The sequence below is a fragment of the Lissotriton helveticus genome, chromosome 5_1 (assembly GCF_964261635.1).
Source record: "Lissotriton helveticus chromosome 5_1, aLisHel1.1, whole genome shotgun sequence".
In the NCBI taxonomy this organism is placed as follows: domain Eukaryota; kingdom Metazoa; phylum Chordata; class Amphibia; order Caudata; family Salamandridae; genus Lissotriton; species Lissotriton helveticus.
Genome location: NC_136065.1, coordinates 6,236,893 through 6,261,103, shown reverse-complemented (window position 1 = coordinate 6,261,103; position 24,211 = coordinate 6,236,893). Strand labels below are relative to the sequence as shown.

At 46.0% G+C, this 24,211-nt stretch overlaps 1 protein-coding gene across 1 annotated transcript in view; it reads right to left on the bottom strand.

Annotated features, from left to right (window-relative positions):
* Positions 1-2,082: 2,082 nt before the first annotated feature.
* Positions 2,083-24,211, bottom strand: part of LOC144754051 (class I histocompatibility antigen, Gogo-OKO alpha chain-like) — a 250,093-nt gene continuing 227,964 nt past the window's right edge. The window contains exons 8-10 of the mRNA XM_078641566.1: positions 4,407-5,712; positions 3,494-4,194; positions 2,083-2,409 (exon numbers count right to left, since the gene is read on the bottom strand). The gene's annotated coding sequence lies outside the window, so the exon portion shown is untranslated. The remainder of the gene's footprint in view (positions 2,410-3,493; positions 4,195-4,406; positions 5,713-24,211) is intronic.

The window sequence follows — 24,211 nt, the reverse complement described above, 5'->3', positions numbered from 1 at the left end:
TTAGTTCAAATGCAGTTCCAGGGTGAGGGTGCAGTAACAGCTTAAGAACACATGAAGCAGAGCTAACAGGCACCTGGCAGCCCTGCAAGTGTTTTAACGGGGACCCTGTTGATCATCGATTGGTTCACTTGGTCTTTTTATCCTGGCTCCTTTTCTGGGTTTAGTGATATCCCCATTTTTACCATTTGCACAGTTCTCCTCCATTTGGAGATGGAACTCCAAGAGCGCATTGATGCACGTCAGAGGGTTCATCGGTGCCTCCCTGTAGCGGTATCACTCTCATCTGCATGTAGATTATTTTTTGTTGAAAACTGCTACAATCTATTTAATTACCTCCTTCCTTGAAGGGTTCAGGTTTGGACAGCAGTTGTAACACAATCCTGTATTCCTGGTGATGGGAACACCCTGCCTGAGCCAGACTCCACCTCCTGACATCTGGAAATGTATTTCCATCCTTTCTTTGCTGAATCTGCTGAACAGCATTATTCATACCCTTAAGAGTAGAGTCGTCTGTAGGCGCTGGGATTTCATCGGATCCATGGTTGAATTCCAACAGCAGCACGAAGAGTTCGGCAAACTGGGCAACCAAGGACTCAAGTGACAAAATAAATAAAAGAGGCGATAAAGAGCAGCCCTGAAGAGAACCTCTCGGAAGTTAGAAACAAGAAGAAATCACTGAGGCTTTAGGACCAAGAAACCGTTGGTGTACAAGCGCTCTATAAATTCCTCCTTTCATATCATATCAGGACCAGAATATAATGAAGAAATCCTTTAGAGAAAAGTTGATTCCTATTCATGCCTTCTAATGACAAAAATCCCTTCCAAGATTTCTTTGAATCTAAAGTGACAGCGGCAAGAGGTGATTTAAGCACAGAGGCTTCACTTGTAACTTTTAAAAATACTCCTATATTGTAAGGAAGTCTGCCCTTCACAAAATCAGCCTGCTCCATTTTGATAGTATTCAGTAACAGACATGTAAGTTTCATTGCCAGTATCTTGCCAAACGTTTCACTATCAGCATTGATAATTGAATTGGGTAAACATTTTTGTAAAGAGTAGCCATCACCAGATATGTGGAGTAAGTCAATCTTTCTTTACACTCGTCAAAACGAAAATTGTGAATTACACTGGCTTGAAAACTATCCAGACAAGATGATTTTCTACATTTAAAAGTTGCATTGGCCAAGATTATTTTCTCTGAAGTAAGGCATCTAAAGAAGTCAAGTCAACGCTGGGATAATTGAGTGAATCCGGTGTTTGAGGTCAAATAAACGTACGCTTTAATTTCTTAATACTATGAAAGCCGCCTTTAGATTTGCTCCTCAGATCTTTTCCTTTCTTCAAAATGTATAACATCTCCAGAGAAAGCTTTGTTGGTTCACCAAATATATGTAACTGAAGAACCCGCGGATCCATTCAGTGTCCATAAATTCTGAGGAAAACAACTGCTGTTTAATAAAATTATCATATAAAAGGTAGTTGTTAAACCTCTATCTGTGGCTACTGGTCATAAAAGGCTAAATATCAGAAAATCGGGGTGCGTTCTGAATAAGGATTGAACCTTGAATCTTTTTTTAAAGACAAATAGAATAGTTCCACTAAATATTTCTGATGGGTCTGCTTCGAGAGATGTCAGAGGAGTGAGGATAGAACTGAGACAGCTTGACCATCTCCCAACCTGTGCAGAGCAACAAGAGTCTGAACAAGAGGGTCTGAACCTACAGGAAGCTCTAGTGTTTCCCCTGGCCCTGGCTCCCTGGGGGTCCACTCCCATGGAACTGAACCCCTCGTGACCTTCCAATGACCCTGGAACTGAACACCTCGTGACCTTCCAATGACCCTGGAACGGAACCCCTCGTGACCTTCCAATGACCCTGGAACTGAACCCCTCGTGACCTTCCAATGACCTTGGAAGCCTCACTGTCTATGGTAATAAGCACAGGCATCTTACCCGGTCTATGCATCCCTTCCAGCCCTGGAACTATGGGGCTTTGGCAGTTCCTTCAGCTACCAGAGAATGTCACGAAGTTTGATAAAGATGGAAATAAATACATTGCAAAGCACGCAAGATAGCAAGACAAGCAGTTACTGTATTCATTTTATTTATCAATCTTAAATTCACTCACAGGTTGATTCCAAGGGACACAGCACATCCCACTAAAAACCCATATAGAGAACAGCTCGAGCAGAGATACAAATCGACCTATCAGTAGATCACAAACAATGAAGGTTATTGAACATTCCACATTAACTGCTTATGATATATATTCTGCCCACAGATGTACCACTCTGACCCTATCCACTCTGCACACATATGCGAGGCTCTGACACTATCCACTCTGCACACGTATGCAAGGCTCTGACACTATCCACTCTGCACACGTATGCAAGGCTCTGACACTATCCACTCTGCACACGTATGCAAGGCTCTGACAATATCCACTCTGCACACGTATGCAAGGCTCTGACTGTATCCACTCTGCACACGGATGCAAGGCTCGGACACTGTCCACTCTGCACGCGGATGCAAGGCTCTGACACTATCCACTCTCCACGTGGATGCAAGGCTCTGACACTATCCACTCTGCACACATATGCAAGGCTCTGACACTATCCACTCTGCACACATATGCGAGGCTCTGACACTATCCACTCTGCACACGTATGCAAGGCTCTGACACTATCCACTCTGCACACGTATGCAAGGCTCTGACACTATCCACTCTGCACACGTATGCAAGGCTCTGACTGTATCCACTCTGCACACGGATGCAAGGCTCGGACACTGTCCACTCTGCACGTGGATACAAGGCTTTGACCCTATCCACTCTGCACGTGGATGCAAGGCTCTGACAATATCCACTCTGCACACATATGCAAGGCTCTGACACTATCCACTCTGCACACGTATGCAAGGCTATGACACTATCCACTCTGCACACGTATGCAAGGCTCTGACAATATCCACTCTGCACACGTATGCAAGGCTCTGACCGTATCCACTCTGCACACGTATGCAAGGCTCTGACCCTATCCACTCTGCACGCGGAAGCAAGGCTCTGACACTATCCACTCTGCACACAGATGCAAGGCTCTGACACTATCCACTCTGCACACGTATGCAAGGCTCTGACACTATCCACTCTGCACACATATGCGAGGCTCTGACACTATCCACTCTGCACACATATGCAAGGCTCTGACACTATCCACTCGGCACACGTATGCAAGGCTCTGACACTATCCACTCTGCACACGTATGCAAGGCTCTGACAATATCCACTCTGCACACGTATGCAAGGCTCTGACACTATCCACTAAGCACACGTATGCAAGGCTCTGACTGTATCCACTCTGCACACGGATGCAAGGCTCGGACACTGTCCACTCTGCACGTGGATGCAAGGCTTTGACCCTATCCACTCTGCACATGGATGCAAGGCTCTGACAATATCCACTCTGCACACGTATGCAAGGCTCTGACACTATCCACTCTGCACACGTATGCAAGGCTCTGACACTATCCACTCTGCACACGTATGCAAGGCTCTGACAATATCCACTCTGCACACGTATGCAAGGCTCTGACCGTATCCACTCTGCACACGTATGCAAGGCTCTGACCCTATCCACTCTGCATGCGGAAGCAAGGCTCTGACACTATCCACTCTGCACACAGATGAAAGACTCTGACACTATCCACTCTGCACACGTATGCAAGGCTCTGACACTATCCACTCTGCACGCGGATGCAAGGCTCTGACCCTATCCACTCTGCACGCGGAAGCAAGGCTCTAACACTATCCACTCTGCACGCGGATGCAAGGCTCTGACCCTATCCACTCTGCACGCGGAAGCAAGGCTCTGACACTATCCACTCTGCACACAGATGCAAGGCTCTGACACTATCCACTCTGCACACGTATGCAAGGCTCTGACACTATCCACTCTGCACGCGGATGCAAGGCTCTGACCCTATCCACTCTGCATGCGGATGCAAGGCTCTGACACTATCCACTCTGCACACGGATGCAAGGCTCTGACACTATCCACTCTGCACGCGGATGCAAGGCTCTGACCCTATCCACTCTGCACACGGATGCATGGCTCTGACCCTATCCACTCTGCACACGTATGCAAGGCTCTGACCCTATCCACTCTGCACGTGGATGCAAAGCTCTGACACTATCCACTCTGCACACGGATGCAAGGCTCTGACAATATCCACTCTGCACACATATGCAAGGCTCTGACCCTATCCACTCTGCACACAGATGTGTGGGTCTGAGACGGGCCACTGTGCACAAAGATGTATTATTCCGGCATTATCGAACCATGGAAATGAATCCATGGATCCACCACTCTCCATCCTGATCGTAGATTTGTAGCTCTGACACTATTCACACTGGACACAGATGTCTGGGTCTGACACTATCCACTGGGAATAAACATGTATGGCTCCGGCACCATCAAACCATTGAAATGGATGCCTGGCTTCAACACTATCCACCCTGCACACAGATGTACAGCTCTGACATTATGTACCATGCACATGGATGCACATACACACGAGTGACTGCCCCCATGTCTAGGCTGGATCTGTACACTGAGTGCAAAACATACAGAACACCTAGCACAAATGTTTCAAGCGTTGTGATGTTTTTGCACCCATTTGTACCTGTTGAGGTCAATTGTCCCCATAAGAGCGAGCATTTAGGGAAAACTGCACCCAGTTCCAAGTGACCCTTCTAATTCTGGTTAAGCGCCACATAAATAACGGATTCATATAGGTAAACGTTCACTATTTTTTGCTATTCACCTTGTTTTGTGCAGAGTTCTACGTCAGGACTGTGGAATCTACGCAATTGTTAACTTACTAGTAATTCTGAGTTTCTCTTTTGAATCTCTGCCAATTATTTATTTACTCGTCAGATAAGCCAACACAGAGGCACACTTTGTTTTACCTTTGAAAAATGTTACAACTACCACAAAGTTTTTCTGGAACCCAAAGGCAGCGTCCTATGACCCTCATATCAACATCTACAGCTGGTTTATTGATGGCTTCTAAATTTTAATATCCACTAAGACTAGGAGGGGAGCATTATAACAAGAGAGCCCTCACTCACAGTTCACCCTCTGTAAACACCTCCAGTCTCAGTACTCAAAGACCTCCGCAAGGTACAGGAATTTGATGCACACAAGGGTGAAGGGCATTGTGGGAAATACATGGAAAACTGATGCTTCTTGAAAGTGATCTACTGAAATTGGTTATAAAAATGAAAAGTAAAAATCATAACATATTGCTGTTTTTTAAGCCACAAAAGTTAAATGTGTCTAAAAATGTAAAAGTTAAAACTAAAAGAAAGAATGATATGTTATTTCATGGATTATTACTCCCAGGTAAATAAATCAAAATATCAGACAAATAACATTTTCCTTCTTTTCAAACAATCTCAGAGTGTTCAATTACTATCCTCCCCACCACCATTTTACGATCAAGGGCACAATTATAACAATAAAGTTGAAGTTCCCATGAAAGCCAGAAGAGGGCGACAGAGGCAAGCGCTGTGGATTAAGAAGGAACAGCGCTTCTGCTGCCTAGTTCAGGAACGGAGGATAATGGATGCCCGGGATGGACTCCTCGTCTCTGTCACAGGATGCTCCCTCCTCGCTGAAGATGCTGATGGGAGCCTCAAACCCCAGGTCTTGGATCTGTAACAGAAATATTGAAGATCAGATGTTTTTTATAGTAAGAGCCACATCCTGGGCCAACTGTGGAGTCTCTGCACATGTAAGTATACGTTTTAGTTGCAAATAGGGTGGTACTGGAGTGAATGGGTGGGAACCTTCTCCCAATTGCAATAGAAAATAGCCCATCTCTGCTTTAGTTCAGGAAAGAGGTAAAAACTTGTCTGTTCACCTCCGGTTAGAACCTAGTCTAGGCAGATCCCTGGTTTCACTGCATCGACACAGCGCCAAGACGCCAGTGAGAAGTTAGAAGTGATGTCCACTATTCTAGTGGGCACCTTGCACCAGCCTAAACGACCATTATTGATGGTGGTTGTAAAGTCAACCTTATAGACCAGCTGTCCTAGTGGTAGCATGGACCAGCAGTCTTAGGCTAAAACTTCAGAGAGCATGTGAAGCCAGCTGTTTTACCATATATAATCCCTTGAACAGTGGCGGTTCTTCCATGGGGGCGTTTGGGCGCCGCCCCCCCTGCTTTCTCGCCGTGCGAGTAGAAGGCAGAAACAAATGGTAGTTATTTATTTATAACTACCATTTGTTTCTGCCTGCCCTTCTCGCACGGCGAGAAAGCAGTCAGCAGAACTTCCTGGTTACTCGAGCCTCAGGGCAGGGGGGAGTGGCTTGCCCACTGTTGTTAATAGTGACTGTTTGGACAGCCTGAGAGGCTGTCCTAACTGACAGTATTAGCAACAGTGGGCAAGCCACTCCCCCAAGCCACCTCCCACTCTCCGTTCTGCAGGATACAGACTAGGAGAAATGACGCGGTTAGGGCAGCCGGCCGAACCAATCAGCGCCGGCTGCCATGGAGGGGAGGGAGGCTGCCTGCAGCCTTCAGTGACGAGAGCCCACACCACGTCAGACGCAGCGGCATTCCAAATCCAGGACGGCGGGAGTCTGCAGTCTCGGGACTCGAGTCGGGAGTCAGCGCGGGAAGCCAAGGTAAGTTTTTATATTTATTTTATTATTCTCTTCTCTTGGGACCTCTGTGCTTTTCTTTAGGAGCAATATGGGAGGCACAAATCCTCTTCTGCGCTTGGCCCAAAAAACCTGGACTGGCTAAATTTGCACTAGGTTCTTCAAGCTTGTTTTTTTCCCCGCGTACAATCTTTTTAGATGACGAAAGCGTTAATACTTTGGATGCAGGTCGAAATGGTACATTTCTTCTGGCTGTGTGATGGTGTTATGCTGGTGCCTGCAGAGGGAGTGAGACCAGGAGATTCTTAACCATTAGTTTGCCTTCGATTCGATTTCTGAAAGTCTTAACTGGCCTGTCCTTTTGTTATCTGCGACATGCAGCTGCGTATAGTTAAGTTTCATTTGCATGACAGAACTCTAAACTATTGACTGGAACAGTATTCTTAACCAGGGACTTTGATTGATCAGTCTTAACCCCCCGCCCCGCGGTGCCCGGTTGGGGAGGGGGGTGGTGGGGCGGCGGGCGCATTTTTTTCTTTTTCAGTTAGGTTTACTGTTGAATACTGCGCCTATATTACAGCCAGTAAACAAAAAAACATGTTTTAGATGGCACTTCTGCTGTAACTTACCGAATGTAATGGTCTTCGCATTTGGAAATGTGCACGTTTTTGAGTACTAACTTGTGGAGGGCTCACTACAACCTAGTCAGGGGAGGGCCAACGGGACACAGTGTAATAAAACCCAAGTCACCTCAGAGCAATATTGCCTGAGCCAACACCGGCGAAGAAACACAAGGGACAGTCCAATATCAAGAGAGACGATCACAAGACACACGTTTCCATATCTGGCCACCCTCTTGCGAGGCGTCGCGCGCCTGAGGCTGTCTGAAGAGAAACGTAACCGTACGCGCCCCACTGTGAGCAGCCGGAATACAACTGATCTCAAAGTGACCTATGGAGGCCTTTAGACTTTTAACCCCTTCGGTGCTGATGACGGAACCGCTCCGTCATCAGCCGCGGTCGCGCTGTGCTGATGACGGAGCGGTTCCAACATGGCCCGCCCAGCTCGATAGAACGCTCATGCGCGGCGCGAATTGCGCGCCTGCGCTGAGGGTTCTATTGAGCGGGGTGGGCCGTGACGGAACCGCTCCGTCACGAGCACAGCTCAACCGACGCTGGTGACGGAGCGGTTCCGTCACCAGCATGCGCCCGCCGCGCGGCCGCTCAAAACCTGTAGCACTGCGGCGGAATAGCCGCCGCAGTGAAGGTGTTAAACATGATACAATTGTGTGCTGGGGAGGGGGCTGGGGTGACGAGCCAGTCTGATGCGCACAAAGCTACCGCATTTTGAATGATGTGAAGCAGCGCACTGAGCGTTTGAAGTGAGTTTCTCCTCAGATCTCCCGCCCGCAGGCAAGAGCAAACGTCATAACGTATTTGCGTCAAGCGGCCATCTTGAGTGAGGAAGACCCCACGTAGTGAAGCAAATTAAACGCGCGTGTTAATTTTGAAGTGAAGTTAATACCCTAAAGGCACCAGTAGTGTGCATAAAGATGAAATGAGATAAATAAATGAGTAAAAGGTGAACTGAAGTTACAAGGTGAATAAAACGGTAGGAATTTCTGAAAACTAGTACACGAGTGTCAAACTTCTTTGTAAAAGGGAATAATACAGGAATTTGAAAGAGAATTTGATTGGTTATCAGAAGTTCCGGTAGTTAAAGGAAAATGTAAAGTAAAGGGTGAATAAAAGCAGAAACAAGCAACTTGGAACAGGTGGACGGTTACTAACGGAACGCAAGTAACAGATCACAAATATTCAGGTGCCAGAATCTCATTAGGCGCAAGCTCTTAAGGAAAAAAAGTTTAAAAAAAAACTTAACTACTGGCAGAGACAAAGAGCGGAACAGGTACTACTTCAAATACCTAATACTCAAGTAAAGGTAAAGGAGAAAAACTCTCATCTAAGGGAACTACGAGTGGATAATATACTACACTACAACTCGCGTGACGTCATCGTGCTGGTTGGAATTGTGAGAGACTAGACTAGACAACTCGCATCACCTATTGTGTGCAACGCGGATAACATCGTTCAGAGTGAAACTTACTGGATGAGCAAAATAAAGTATACTTTGCATGGAAAAAAATATAATACCTGTCCCTAAAAGCGTTAAATGGCCAAACCGATTCTCGAAATTATAGTGCCCCCGCTTTATGTTTCTCAGCATCCCGCAGAGTAGCTTCGGCGGCTCGGTGGGCTTTGGAGCGCCACGTTAAAAGCAACTGCAATCCTATATTCTTGTTTACAGACCTTTTTCCAAAAACAATCACACATAACAAATACTTTAATATATTAATTACAGATGTAAAAATGAATTATTGCCGCTTAAGACCACATTCGCACATTTTAAAAACAACTCCCGCGTAAGTGCAGTGAATGTCTTAGTCGTACATTTATAATGAAATTACTCCTGATTTCGCGCTGCTCTCACAGTAGGCTTCCCTCTCATACAGCTATGTTTGGGGCGTGGAATATCCCATCATAGAATGATGCGTTCATGTTTGCAGACACTGCTGTGCCTGTTCTATGTGTGATGAGTAACCTAAAGCATGCTCTCTGCTGCTTCCTGATCTGTACGCTTCCTGATCTGTCCACTTCGGCTTAGCGATGTGTATCATATGGCTGAGGGGCGTTTCAGCTGCAGTCTTTATACTGAGTCTGTTAAGCTTGTACCCCTGCTTTATGTGCTGTCTTTTCCATGTGTTAGTGTGTGGGAAGTCTGCAGGACTGTTATCTCGTGTGGCGCATATTATGAAATCACCGGCCAACTTTTCTCTAACATTCTAATAGCCTCTGGTGTTTGTTCCTGTATGGACTTTTCTCCACCGCCAATTTTACGCCACACCAATTTCAAATGTCACCAGCCGCCACTGCCCTTGAATACCAAATGAAAGGACACCACACAAGGTATATACCAAATATATATGTATTTATAACTAACACAACCCCTCTGAACTCTTTATGAGGTCAGAGATCGAAATACATCACAAGTTACTCATTTAGCATACTTTAAGTTGCACAAATACAATTCTGCCCTATGGGCCTCACAAACCATATACTAAGTAATTGGTATAAGGACCACTTCAGGAATAGTGAATAGGCCTAGGGCATCGCTGGGGCTACACTAAATAACCAAAGGTTAGGAAGCAGGAGACCCACGGACGGCGCCTGCAGTGTCTAAACACAGGCGCAGGTTCTCATTGACTTTCAATGGAGAACGAAGAAGTTACAAAGTTACTGATTTAGGGCACTTCCGGATGGACTACGACAAAACACCTTTAAACTAGGACACTTGGATAGTCAACACACACGGGAGCACCGGAGTATACTCGAGTTACCTCACCCAGGGAAGCCGGGTGCATAGGTGCCTTTTCGTGTCTGGTTTCGTTGATGCTTTCAATGGAGACCTGCAAAGAAGTGCCGCAGGCGACCAGAGGAAGAGTGTCCGGGTGGAACCAAGGGTGGATCGAAGCTGTGAAGAACCTGAAAGCAGAGGGGACAGAGTCTGGGTCACTAGCCAGTGACCAGGAAGGAACCAGGTGATGTCGGGATACAAACAGGTGAAGAGGTGAAGCTTGTCTCTGCAGCCACGTGGACCAGGAGGTGTCGACGATGACCAGGAGCTGGATACTAGCTGTCCCACGAAGGATCTAGTTGACTGCGGTGTCGGTATCCGGATTGGACAAAACACGCCTTGGTAACCGCAACCCACACAGGAAGTGAAGATTTGCTTCAGGTCAGACCAGCATTGTCTGAGGAGCTTCTCTTGTGGAGGAAAGCTGGAGCAAGCCTGGAGCAACCAGGCAAGCATTGAAAATTCAAAGGATCGTCTTCAGGGGGCTCACTAGCCAACAGGCTAGCAACCGGGAATACGCGTCAAGCTGAAATGCAGGAGCAGACCCCACGCGGCACTTGTAGAGTGTGGAGGGCTGAGCTCTGGTGCAAGTGATGCTCGGGTCTGGGGCTTCCCTTATCCCAATGCACAACTGCGAGGGTACCCTGACATACCGCAGAGACCTTTTTTTTCATGGGCAATGCATGGATAGAACGGGAACACACTCCATGACAATGCGTGTTATCCAGGGCAGCATCTTATCAATTCCCTAGTTACATGTTATCCCCACAGACATCGTAAGCAGTAAGGTGTAGGGCAAGACAGCTAACGAGTTATCCCTTTCTAAAAAAACGGAGGGGGGACACGAATCAAAAATGCCTGCGAATTTAGATAAAAGGGTTACCCCAAAGAGGAGGGGCATTTTTTGAACAAATAAGAACATAAGCCCATATTTGCTATAAAGGCACTTCCAAGAGACCCGATAAGGGATACATGATAGAAATGAACTAAAGGGTAGACTTGAGAGACCCCTGAAAAGCAACGGAAATTTAAATAAACTTTTCTTACCTACAGAACATATCCAGTTCCAAAGCAAAGAAAAATCGATATATGCCCATTCATGAGAGCGTTTTAAATTATATAAAGGTAAGAAAGAAGGGGATTGAACTGTATAAGATAGGTTGCCACCCATAGAATGATAACGGCTAATTATGACCCCTTTGCCTACACAGATATTTAAAATTTTTACAAAAAAAATCGATAAAAAGAGGGGATCCTAGCCCACCTGACCATAGAACAGGAGAAAGATTTTTAATCTGTGAATTCTCATCACCCCGGGGGTAAATATAGGAAACCACAAATGCTCTGAGTGGTATAAATATAGGATTTAAGATAAATTAATGAAAGTAAATTAAACTGCTATCCCATAGGTATAACAAAAACCTACAGTGGACGTCTGGAGAAGGCTTCCTGACGGCGGTGTTTCCCAGGGGAATCTTACAAGATTTATGGGGTAAGAGGGACACCAAAATAGGTAGCAACACTAGATGACAGAAGGATGAATGGTACTATGAATGTGAGAATGAATGAAAGCCCTTAGCTGCTTCCACACTAAAAAGAAACGGAGGGAAAGGCCACATATGGCAACAGCCACCCGAGTTTTTAGAGGGTGAGGAGAAAAGCTTGAATATGAATCCTGCTTAAAATAATACTTGTTATAACAGAATGGGAATGTGTAGTGCTTGACCACCTATGCACCTGACGAAAAATGTTTTGATGAAACTGTGAATAGGCCAAACTGAAGGGAAAAGATGGTCCAAACAAATGACCAAAAAACAAGAGAGTCTAGATAAGGCGGAGTTGAATAATTTGGGGATAAGAAATAAGATGCTGTACACTAGAAATGTGATAACATGCCCCCAGGATAGTGATATTGTCTGTTTTTCTATATACCCACACAGAGACTTTTAAATATAAGTCTAGAAGCCGGTGACCCCAAAGAGACGGCAGGTTCTGATGACGGTGTTACAACATCAAGTATTATAACACCGAAACGCGTCGACGCATTTGCTTCTAGAATCCAAACAAGGTCAAGGAGGTAGCAGATATCCATGCATTTTTCATACTGTCTACTGTACCACCAGCATCACAGAAAAGACCAGTGGATCTATACTAGTAGTGGCGGGAAAATATCAAGGCCACATTGATAGGGGGTTTGTGAAAAGGATCCAATCGTTTTTGTGTACTGTATTAGTGTTGATCATTTTTTCTCCTTTGTTACATCATTTTGATGATTGTGATACTATGTTTTTTATGTGTAATGAATTGTTATTAATTGTTCACTGAATTTTTTTTGTACTTGTCCAAAGAGTGGTTTCTTTGGATTTTTAATTTATTTTTCTGTGAAAAGAGGTTTTACTTTTATAAAAACATTAAAGAGATTGTGAACGTTCACTTTTAGTGTGGAACTCCTTATCTAATGTTTTATTTTTATATGAATTTTCCCCTTAATGTACCTATGAGGAATGTTTGTATGACTGGTTAGAACCCATACAGCAATATAACACGCATACACTTTAGTGTACACCCAGGGATTTCCCTTTGACTAAACAACTGCGAGGGTGCCTGGGTTGTAGCACAATTAGCAAAGTGCAGGTAGTCCAAGATAACTGTTCCCACGTCTCTCGTGTCCGCCATGGGTCCCAGCTTTGCTGTGGATGTGGATCAAAGTCGTAGAAGTCTGGAAGTCCAGTTTCTGAGTCGCTGAGTCATCGGGTTCCCACTGGAGCGTCGACAAAGCAAACCGGCAAGTTGCTAGAGGTGCCTGTTTGAACAGGTTTGTCACTCCTTGACCACAAGGGAGATCTTTTTAAGTCTTCTAGTCAACATAGAATGTCGAAGTCCAAGAGTTCTGTTTCGTGTTTTCTTTCCAGGGTAATCTGATGTCTCTAGACACAGCTCCTAACTTTATACCAAACTAAGGGGCTGGATTACCTCCAGGGTCCCTCGTATGGGTGGAACCTGGGAAGGGGGTGGTTACAGTCCTTTCTCTTTGTCCAGTTTCACGCCAGAGCTGGGACTGGAGTGCCCTAGCGACTGGTTTGAACCGGGCTATGCATGGATCACCTTGTGTGCCCCAGGCAGTGTCTGGAAAAGCATCTTTCCATTCAACCCACCCTGCCCCAATACACTACAGGCTGTCTGGGGAGGTGCCAGCACCTCCTTCGACAGGAAACCTATTGTCCAGGCCTCCCTTGCCGGAGTTTCGTCCAGCTACAGGAGGTCAGACTCGTGTCTGTGGCAGCAGCATCCATTTTGTGATGCTGAGGCTCTGTTTGACTTTAACCGGGTAAAGCAGTAACATACATGTCTTTTCCCTCTAGAAGGGTGGAATGCTACCCCCTCCACCAGAATTGGCTGGGGGGAGGGAGGGGTAGTATTCCAAAGTGTTTGACACCTTACACGACATGTTTTGATAAAGCCAAACCAAAGTTAGCATTAACCGCGAGGATTATAATGCACTTAAGAGTATATGGTATGGCTATATCATAGAACAGCTATAAGGACATGCTTCTGAAAGCTGCAGATGGGCTCAGTTCATGCCAGAGCACCCTCTCACATAAAACCAAGCACTCTGCCTCCAGGATTGTTGAGGCCATCCATAGGAGTGACTTATAGGTGCCTATGTGTCTATATATAAGGTTAGATATAGGAATACTATATCTAAGTAAGGGGTGATTACACCACCTTACCCAAGCTGAGTGATCAGCCTGTGGTGTCAGTTTGGATGGCCAGCCAGGGGTGGCATAATACATGTCGCAGCCCCTGGTAGGCCTTGGATGCACCTATGCCCTGGGTACCTATGGTACACTATACAGGGGCTCACAGAGGTGAACCACTATCCAATCAGGTATGTACCTAAAGTACATGGAGTCCATGTGTCTTGGTTAGACCCGGGGGTAATGTTGCCATTTTTACCATGTGCACCTTGCCTAAGTTGTCTTCTCTTTTGCACAATGATGTTTTGACACACATTTGCATGCGAGACAATGTAGGATTAGTTTCTCTCAAACTACATTGCATATAAATCCCACTTAGTAAAAACATTATCATGACACCTTGCACATCACGTACAAGGCCTTGACAGACATTGTGCAAATGCCGGTATTTGCTTTCATCCATAAGGCGATGCAGCTACCAATATATCATAGCAATGTTGGCCTGACTAAGGCCTCGACTCGGGGGCAAGGTTGCTTTTTCTTATAAATAAACAAGCATGTCCGGGTTGGGGAAGAGAAGCACTTGCTGTCCTTGCTAGGTCACTACACGCTGTAAGCCCAGCCCCGCTGCTGGCTGATCCCTCTGCAAGAGACTTACATGCTTTCTCTTCAGGTAATGGGGGTCGGATCATCCAATAGGGGATTCTTGGCAGAACACATGCACATACACCCTAGACATTTAGGTTAGGGAACGCATAGTAGGAGCACGCTATATATATCAATCAATCAGGGAATTATGAAGCGCGCTACCCACCTGTAAGGGTCTCAGGGGGTGGAGGGCTGGGGGGAGCAGCTCCGGTCAATCAAAGAGCCAGGCCTTGAGGGTCTTCCTGAAGGTGTGCAGAGGTCTGATGCCGATCGGGAGCTCGTTCCAGGTCTTAGCCGTCTTAGGTCTTGTTTTTATGTGCTTGCATATATAGACTGTTTTAGCAAGATGGTGGAACTGTTCATTCGGTTCCCTGTCCCAATATTGCTAATCACGCTCATCTGCTTCTGTCTATTGATCATCGTTGCACATATATTTTATACAAGAATCCCAATGGTTCAATAAATATTGAAAACGCCCCTCCGTGCATTCCTTGGATATTCTCCAAGACAGCCCGAGCGACTGAGCAAAAGAGTTCTACATCTTTTACTACGGCTTCGGGAGAGTCAAGGCTGTCATATTCTGTGGTTGGCAAAAACCATTTGCCACCTGCCTAGCTGGTCTGTAGGACAACATATCCTGCGGGTGCACACAATGAGTCGGGCACCGACCCTACGTTCATGTTGCTCAACAAACGGGCAGTTCCTACTGGAAAGTAGAAACTACTCCAACGCAGCCTTTCTTGGCTTTCTGGCAATGATGGTGTTTAGTTGGTCTGCCATAGTTTTTTCAATGGCTTTTCCTTGTCTTGAGATGTTGGACACGGGACAGTTGTTGGCAGGGCCCAGGATGGCTTTCTGAAGATATTTCTTGGTTGTGGGAGGCATTGACCGGATTGCACCGGAAGTCTTGGAAGGGGACAACTTGGTGTTTGATATTTTTCTGGGATGGGACCTGTGAAGCAGTTTGTGCTCAGAGCTAGTTGGTGGAGATAGGTTTGGAAATGTCCCAGGTGTGGGAGTATTTTGTGAAGCGTGCTGTCCAGATCAAACTTCTCTTACTATGTACATCTTCTCAATGAGAAATCTATTGGGCCCCTCATTGGAAGCCCGTCAGGCGCCGCTGGGGCAATATGGCTGCTGCGTGAGTCATGCGGGTAGCTGCCTCCCGACCATGGCCCGTAAATGATAAAGGAGATCAAGATGACTGCTTAAAAAAGAAAAACTGAAATTGAAGAAATCGGATATCGGAACACTCATAAACATCACCTACCTGGATACAGCCGGATGCGGATTCAACTTTCCCCAGCGGCGCTGACCCTCGCAACTCAAGCGCTGAGAGCGTGGAGAGCAGCAGCAGCAGCGGCGGACAGATGCGTGGAGCGGCGGGGGGTCTGGCGATACTTTGTTGCTGAGTCAGAGAACTCTTCAAGTGCTTGTGAGATAACTTGTATCTCTTCAGGAATGCCTCCTAAAGGGAAACCGGCGGCGAAAGACACGGACGGGACTGGGACCAAGCAGACATCCTTGACGGCATCCTCGACTCGGCGTGCTGGTGAAAGCAGAGTCCTGGAATCCAGCACTGATGCTCGGCACTCTGGTCTGACCAGAGAAGGTGCACAGGGGGGGGAGAACAGCGCCGAATGGAGCCAGCGAGCAGAAGGTGGAGAAGGGAGCCAGAGGCAAGGGTCCAACTGTGCCGGGGATGTTTGCCGGCAAAGGAGCCAACATTGTCTCTTCTTCAACAACGCTGGTGAATACAGGACTGCCTCAAAACAAAGGTAAAATTGCTGCCAATTCAAATGTTAAATCGCTTAAAGATACGGAAAAAAAGCAAATCCATACTAATATAATAAAGAGAGAGCCCAAACATTTGAGGAGGGTAATCTCAGGAACCACAGCACCAATCCCAACACCCAATACAGCGTTGGAAAGGGCAGTTGCAGCAGAAGGACATAGGCTATGCAGACGCCCACCATATACATTTAAAAGGTAAAAGAACCGTGCCAGCAAAGTAGTCCCTTGTGGGCGTGTCTGCGTTGTGCTGTGGGCGTGACAAACGCGGGGGCGTGTGGTATGTTCCGCCCTTCATGCCATGTCTCATATCGTGTGCTGTGGGCGTGTGCTGCGGGCATGGGCGTGTGCGGGGCGCGGGATTACGGGGAAAAAAAGCGAGCGTTGTGCCCAATATTTCATTGTTTTTTCTTCCCAGGTTCTGCACATTCCAGCTCCGGTGTCCACCCTGCTCCCTTTAAATACCCTTGCACCCCATAATCATAAACCACACTTACTCCTTAAAATACCCCAACACCCTTAAACACTAACCCATCTTAACCCTATAAATATACCCTGTACCACAAAACCTATCCTTAAACCCTAAAAATACCCCTGTACCCTAAAACCCAAACCTAGCCCTGAACCCTATAAATACTCCTGTACCTCAAAACCCAAACCTACCCCTGAACCCTAAAAATACCCCTGTACCCCAAAACCCAAACCTAGCCCTGAACCCTAAAAATACCCCTGTACCCCAAAACCCAAACCTACCCCTGAACCCTAAAAAACCCCTGTACCCCAAAACCCAAACTTAGCCCTGAACCCTTAAAATACCTTTGTACCCCAAAACCCAAACCTAGCCCTGAACCCTAAAAATACCCCTGTATCCCCAAACCTAGCCCTGAACCCTTAAAATACCCCTCTACCCCAAAACCCAAACCTACTCCTAAACCCTAAAAATACCCCTACACCCCAACACCCAAACCTAGCCCTGAACCCTAAAAATACCCCTGTACCCCAAAACCCATACCTATCCCTAAACCCTAAAACTACCCCTGTACCCCATAACCCAAAACTATATCTGAACCCTTAAAAAACTCAAACACCCCAAAACATATACCTCAGAACCCCAAAACATATACCCCTATACCCATACTTACCTTATCCAAACATTAAAAAAAACATGCTTTTACCATTCATGCATTTACAACGAATTTCGTTGTTAATGTAAGCGTGGTAAAAGCATATAAAATGTAATGCAATGCGTTGTAATGGCATTGCGGAGTCATGGTACTTTGGTAAAGAAAGTATGCGGAGTGATGGTTTGCGGAAAGAAAGTTGCGGAATAATGGGTGTTTACCCTCCCCCGGTAAGTACATTAGTGGGACGGCGGCCCACATCTCCAGCAACATACTCATATTTTTTCACCACCGATTTGAAAAATGCACAGGTCTCTCTCATTGATGGCCAGCACCGACATACACTTTTAGACACACCTCCCGCCACAAGGTCTAGAATTGCGAAATTTAGAGCTGGGGAGCTACATTCGAATCCCGGCATCAGCTCAACATCCTGTGATTCCAGGCAAATCGCTTTGTCTCCCTGTGCCTACCACAAATGAATGTGTTCTTCTGTAATGTAAATTGTGCTCATGCCATGTTGTCGAGTTCGCGCTATATAATATTGCAAGGAAAAATAAAGTAGGGAAACTCGAGTTCACACACTACTGAACGCGCACTCTTTAGTGCATCAGCAGTGCACTGTGAATCGGAGCGTTTCACAGGCCTGTCACAGATAAGAAATGCTATCAAAACGAAATCCTACAAAATAATATTCTACTCGCCGGCAGCAATTCATACCTGGACAACGTCAGGACGGGCTGCTTGTAGTGGATAAAGGGTCGCAAAACAATGGGGTGATCAGCCCTGTGAGCATGGTGGCTAGTGCTGAGGAGATTAACGGCCAAAAGTCATATCACCGAGGAACCTCCCGTGGAGGACAGGGAGCAAATTGCGGGTCAGTTAGGGGGCACAGATAACAGGTCTCCACACACCCCAGTAAAAGGATTATTGGACATGCCCCTTCAGGCACAAACGGAAGGAGCCGCTGCAGGAACCCCAGAGGTGGATAATTTCTACTCAATGACTGATGAATCTGAAGCCTCAGAGGACAGCTGGAAAAACAGCCCGGAAGAGTTTTCAACAGACAGCGGTAGTCCTGCTCTGAAGCCTGGTACTCAGAAGCGCATACCCTTTCGCAGTAAAAAAAAAACTTAAGAGTCTTGGGGGAAGATCAAGGTTTTACCTCTGATGGTAGCCAGTCAAACCAGTTGATATCGGACTATTCCGCCTCACAGTTAGAAGGTGCGCCAGAAACAGAACCCATACCTGGACAGGGTATGACAAATGGTGTTGATGACGCTGCAGGGGCTCAAGGATGCCCACCCTCTATGGAACTGATGTATGCTACTCTAAAACAAATACAGACGGAAGCCCGACAAGAACATAAGAGGGCCCACGCAGTGACTAGGAAATTCCAGGGCGCAGTCAGCAAGGTCAATAAGGCTTGCTCCGAGATTAACAATCGGACCACTGCATTGGAGGAGCGCATAGTTCATCTGGAGGCAAGTGTGGAGAATTCTGACAGACAGTCCACCTCTAATGAAAGCAGAATGACCAACGTCCTCTGGAAGCTGGAGGACTTTGAAAATAGACCACGGCAAAACAACCTATATCTACTAGGAATTGCAGAGAAAGAGGAAGGCGACGACATTCGAGGCTTTGTTCTGAAACTTTTACGGGAGGCCTTCCCAGGGCTGTCTCACTGGAATTGGGACGCAGAAGTGCAAAGGGTGCATAGGTTCCCCTTACTGCTTAAGAAAAGGCCAGGCCAAGAAGATAAACCCAGAGCCATACTAATATTCTTTGGCAATTTTCTTTTATGTCAAGCTATCTTTGAGAAAGCCAGGCCCGATGCAAAAAGAACTGCTGCAGGACATTCTTTTTTCGTTTGGCCTGACTTTTGTCACTCCACGGTAGAGAGGACATGGAGACTTCGCTCCCTGATCTCTCCCTTCCAGCAACAGGGGTGTGAAGTTATTTTGATGAATCCGGCCAGGCTTAAAGTTATTTGTAGAGGCACGACTAGAGTGTTCACTTCTGAAATCCAAGCACAGGAGTACATGAATGAGCTTAAGAACAGGGAAGCCAGGAAATGAGGGTTAATTTGAAGATAGGCAGTATCACTTAATGGATTGGTGTGGGGTCAGTGTCGGGAGCGGCTAGGGGCGCAACCACATGCAGGAGGCATCACAAGGGTCTCTGGACCTTTTTTGCCACTTTGAAGGGAGGGGGAGGGATGGACGGGGGGCGGAGGGGGGGGATCGGGACCAAGGGAGAAGCAGTATGTTACAGAAGACAGGCGTGTAAAATGTTGTATTTGGTTGGACCGCGTTCTTCTGATATTACTTTATTTTGTAAATGAAAAAATTAGAATTGCCTCGGTTAATATTTGTGGCTTAAACGACCCCCAAAAGAGGAGGCAGGTTAGTGTGGATGTGCAAGCCTTAAGAGCTGACGTCCTATGCCTCCAGGAAACTCACATCGAGGGGAGCAGGAAAAGGCTTCTGGAATTGTCTGGGTATTATATTGTAACTAACACATCACAAGAGACTCACACAAAGGGGGTGGCTATCTTACCACGGAATGGGACAAGGAGTTTCCTTAGCTTCCCTCGATGTCTGGCTGACAGCTTGGCCAGATGGGTGATCGCACAAGGGTGTATAGAAAATTAAATGTTTACCCTTTGCTCAGTATATGGTTCAGTGCTGGATGACCCAGCTCTGCTAGATTGGCTTAAAATTGAATTAGTAGGCTGGACTTTACCTCTGATTTTTTGTGGAGATATTAATATTAATCTGAATTGCCAAGTTGCCTCCAGGAAAATCCCCCATCAGGGCAGGAAGCCCAAAGTCTTTAAATCATTATCTCAACTGCAGGCACTGCATGGGTTAGAAGATGTATGGGCCTTGAATAGGGGGCAGATTTAAGATACACATACTTCTCCACCCCTCATAAGGTTTATGCTAGGCTGGATTATTTTCTAGCGTCACAAGAGTTAGCCTCAAAAAGCACTATTGACCTCTTCCCAAAGGTCATGTCAGATCACAATCCCCTGGTGATCGAGCTAGACATCGAGCTTCCTCTCAGGCAGACACAGTGGTCTTTCAACAGGGCATATCTCAGCGATACAGAATATATCCGGCAGATGGGCGAGTGGATCCCCAGGTTTATTGTAGACAATTATAGAAGTACTAACCTAAGTAATGTGTGGGACACATTGAAAGCAGAGGTAAGAGCAGAATCAAACAGGTTTGGGTGGGAATCACAGAGAAAAGAGAAAAGCCTGCTGCAAGCATTATATCAAGATCTAGGAGCGGCAGAGGCTCAGCGGATAGAGGCGCTTTCTGCTGGAACAGACTCAGAGGATATGCAGATAAATGTTACCATCGCAAGATCCGCAATTTCACAAATCTCAGCGAAAAAAGCAGCTGGTAAATATCTGGCATGGAAAACACGGGCTTATGAGTGCAGTGAAAGAATAGGGCATCTATTAGCAACACGCACTAGGGAGAAAACAGTGAACGCCAGGATAAGAGAGATCTGGGATCCGGGTGTGGGATTGGTGACCGAGACAAAGGCAATATCACCGCTTTTCAGAAATTGTACCAAAATCTGTATACCGAAGATACTCGGGCGGGAGACGGGAAATTCAGGATTATTTATCAGGGGTGGCCCTGGGTCAGCTCTCGGCGGAGGAAAGAAATCGACTAGATGAGCCAATCACCTGGGAAGAACTGTCAACAGCAATTGATCAGTCCCCAATAGGCAAAGCCACAGGCCCAGACTTAATTCCAGGGGAATTTTATATAAAATATGTAAAACACATACTATGGGATTGATGTTGGAAGTTTTCCAAAGGGCACAACGGGACCAGATCACGCCAGATTCGTGGAAAGGGGCGAACATTATAGTATTCCCAAAAAAAGGCAAGCCTATTGCGGAACTAGGATCCTACAGGCCAATAACCTTGCTTAATAGCGATTTAGAGATATACTCTATAATTCTGGCAAATAGGCTGTCAGCAGTCATAGGAAAACTAGTCTCTCCGTTCCAGCACAGATTTGTACCAGGCAGGGGGACCACAGATCACATTAGAAGAATAATCACGCTGTTTGACCTTGCTGGAGTGTCGGTGGACCCTATGGTGGCCATATTTCTGGACGCAGAGAAGGCCTTCGATAGGGTCTCCTGGCCCTTTCTTTGGGCCACCATGGAAAAGAACTGGGCAGAAACTATATTAATGCAATAGGCTGCATGTATCAAAATCCTGAGGCTAGGATTAACGTGCCTCATCGGATCCAATTAAAATCACTTGCGGTTCTCGTCAAGGGTGCCCTTGCCCTCCACTATTATTTGCATTATATATAGACCCCTTTATCGGGATAATAGTGGAGAACAACGACATCCGGGCAGCTCAAACCTTGGGGGGAGAATGAAAGATCTTAGCGTACGCTGATGATCTTGCTATAACAACTAATCCTGTGGATCCAGTTAGGGAGGTGGAAAAAAGGCCAAAAATTTGGGGAAGTCTCAGGCTACTTTTTAAACAGGGAAAAAACTATGATCGTTTAAAACTCCTGGGCAGACTTGGATGGTAGCAGGGTCACAGAGAAGGCTAGTTATCTACGGGTTGAAATCGCAGCTAATGTGGACGATATAGTGCAATGTAACCTGGCACCCTTGTTACTCAAGACCAAATCTGACTTCAACAGAATGAATAGCCTACACCTGACATTACTGGGAAGGTGTAATGTTATCAAGATGCTGTTTTTGCCCAGAATTTTATATTTTTTTAGATTTATCCCACTGGAAGTAAATAAAACCTGTCTCTCTGCCTTCCACCAAGCCATTTCTAAGTTCTTATGGGCTGGGAAGCACCCACGGAGAGCTCTGAAGTACATGACTCTTCCCAAGGACCGGGGTGGGTGGTCTGTCCCAGATATTCAGATTTTTTTATTGGGCTGCAAATCTTCAACAGATGTCCGAGCTGTTGGGTAAAGGATACTCCATCGCCCAAGATGGATCATACCCCTCCATATACAAATTATTGCTTGGGGACGGGGCCCATGGGTGCTTGATGCGGCACATTGATTTTGCCTACTTTAAAAGAGTAAAGTTCAAGGTTTTCTTGGGTGCTTTTAAAATATGGACTTCAATTAGGAAAAAACTGAAACTGAATAGGATACACAGGTATACGCCTTTGCAAAACAACCAACTTCTTCCAGAAATTTTTCACAATGGTTATATGGAATCTTGGAGGGAGAAAGGGATAGGACATATCGGGGACTTAATAAGGGATAACACAATTCTGTCGTTTGCTTTAATTAAGGAAAAATTTGGTGTGGGGAACAATTACTTCTTCAAATATTTACAAATTAGGGACTTCCTTCCTAAAAAGATGATACAGGGTCTTAAAATCCCCCTATTGGAGGCAGTCCTGGGAACTCAAGGGGCATCAATCTCCAAGCTGAACACACTGCTTAGCGGCACAATGGAGGATGATCTCTGTGGCAAGACAAGGTCCAAGCTGACCCGGGGGTCTACGAGGACTCTTTACTGTTAAGCTCAACTGCAGACATCTCAGCTAACATACAGGTTCAATGCTATAAGACGTTCTCTAAACCTGTATATTACTCTGGTGCGGATCTTTAAGTGGGGAGGTGCTAATGGTATTTATTGCTCTCGCTGTGGAGAGCTTGCCGCCGACAGCGTACATATATTTGCTACATGCCCCCGCTTAACGGGTCCGATCGGAAAAATGGGCTATTACGTCAAACAAATTTTGGATTGTGATATAGAGTTGTCACCACAAGTTATCCTGTTGGGAGTAAGCAACCAGGCTTCGACAACACCCAAGAAGACACTGCTCTTTATTATGATGGCGGTGTTTAGGCCCACCATAGCGACAGTTTGGCTTGATAAAGAGCCCTCTTCAGTTCACTGCTGGCTTGGAAAATTGTTAGCCACATATCGCTGCGAGAAAGAGATATATAAGCGCAGAGGCGTAAGAGCTAAGAAAAAAGGGGCCGATATTTGGGCTCCAATTAGCTCATGTATTAATGAATCTATGTTTTAAGCTGGCGGTCGGGATGAGCGGGCCTATGGGTTAGGAAGAATCGGCAAGACTAAAAAGTATTAGCTATAGGATAGATCTGGTTATAATTCATTCTGAAATGTGGTCTCCTTTGGTTCCGGGAAGAGGGTGGGCTGGGGGGGTTGGGGTGGGGGGAGGAAAATCAAAAAGAAAAGTGGATATATATTTTGTGTATGATTGTAAAAAAAAAAAAAAAAAGAGAAATGTATTGCATGTTTCTGCAGAGGGGGGCTGGTGATCTTTTTTGAGGTGTGGATAGGTTTTTGATTTGCCTGAAAACGCACAAGTGACACTGGTGAAAGCTGCCGATTGGCTCTTGGGTAAATGTGGACTTTGCTGTTAGGATGATGTCCAATACTCTTGTCTGAGCTCAGGTCACATTATTTCTGAGGGATCCTCTGGCTTTGGCGCTTGAGGCAGTGAACCAGGGTTAGTTACTCTTTGAGCTGTAATGGGGTGTTGAGTCCACAATATTTACAATCTTAATATCATAATACTCAGCTGTTGTCCAAACATTTTCTTTGTGGTTTGGCTGCCTCAGTATGGATGCGAAGTGATCTTTGATCGCGGATGGGATGAACTTTTCAATGATCCGATACGTCTGTTCATGGGGTTAGATTTAGAGTGTGAGGTGGGGTTCACTTTGGGCTCACACCTGTCCAGCAGAGGCTCAAAATCTGCTGCAAAACTCTCATCAAAAGCCTGGAGTCCCCCAAATGGATACAGTTGGCAAATTTACTGTCGTACAATCACAGGTGCAAATTCCACAAGTTGGTTTTTTAGTCATAATTTTACCCACT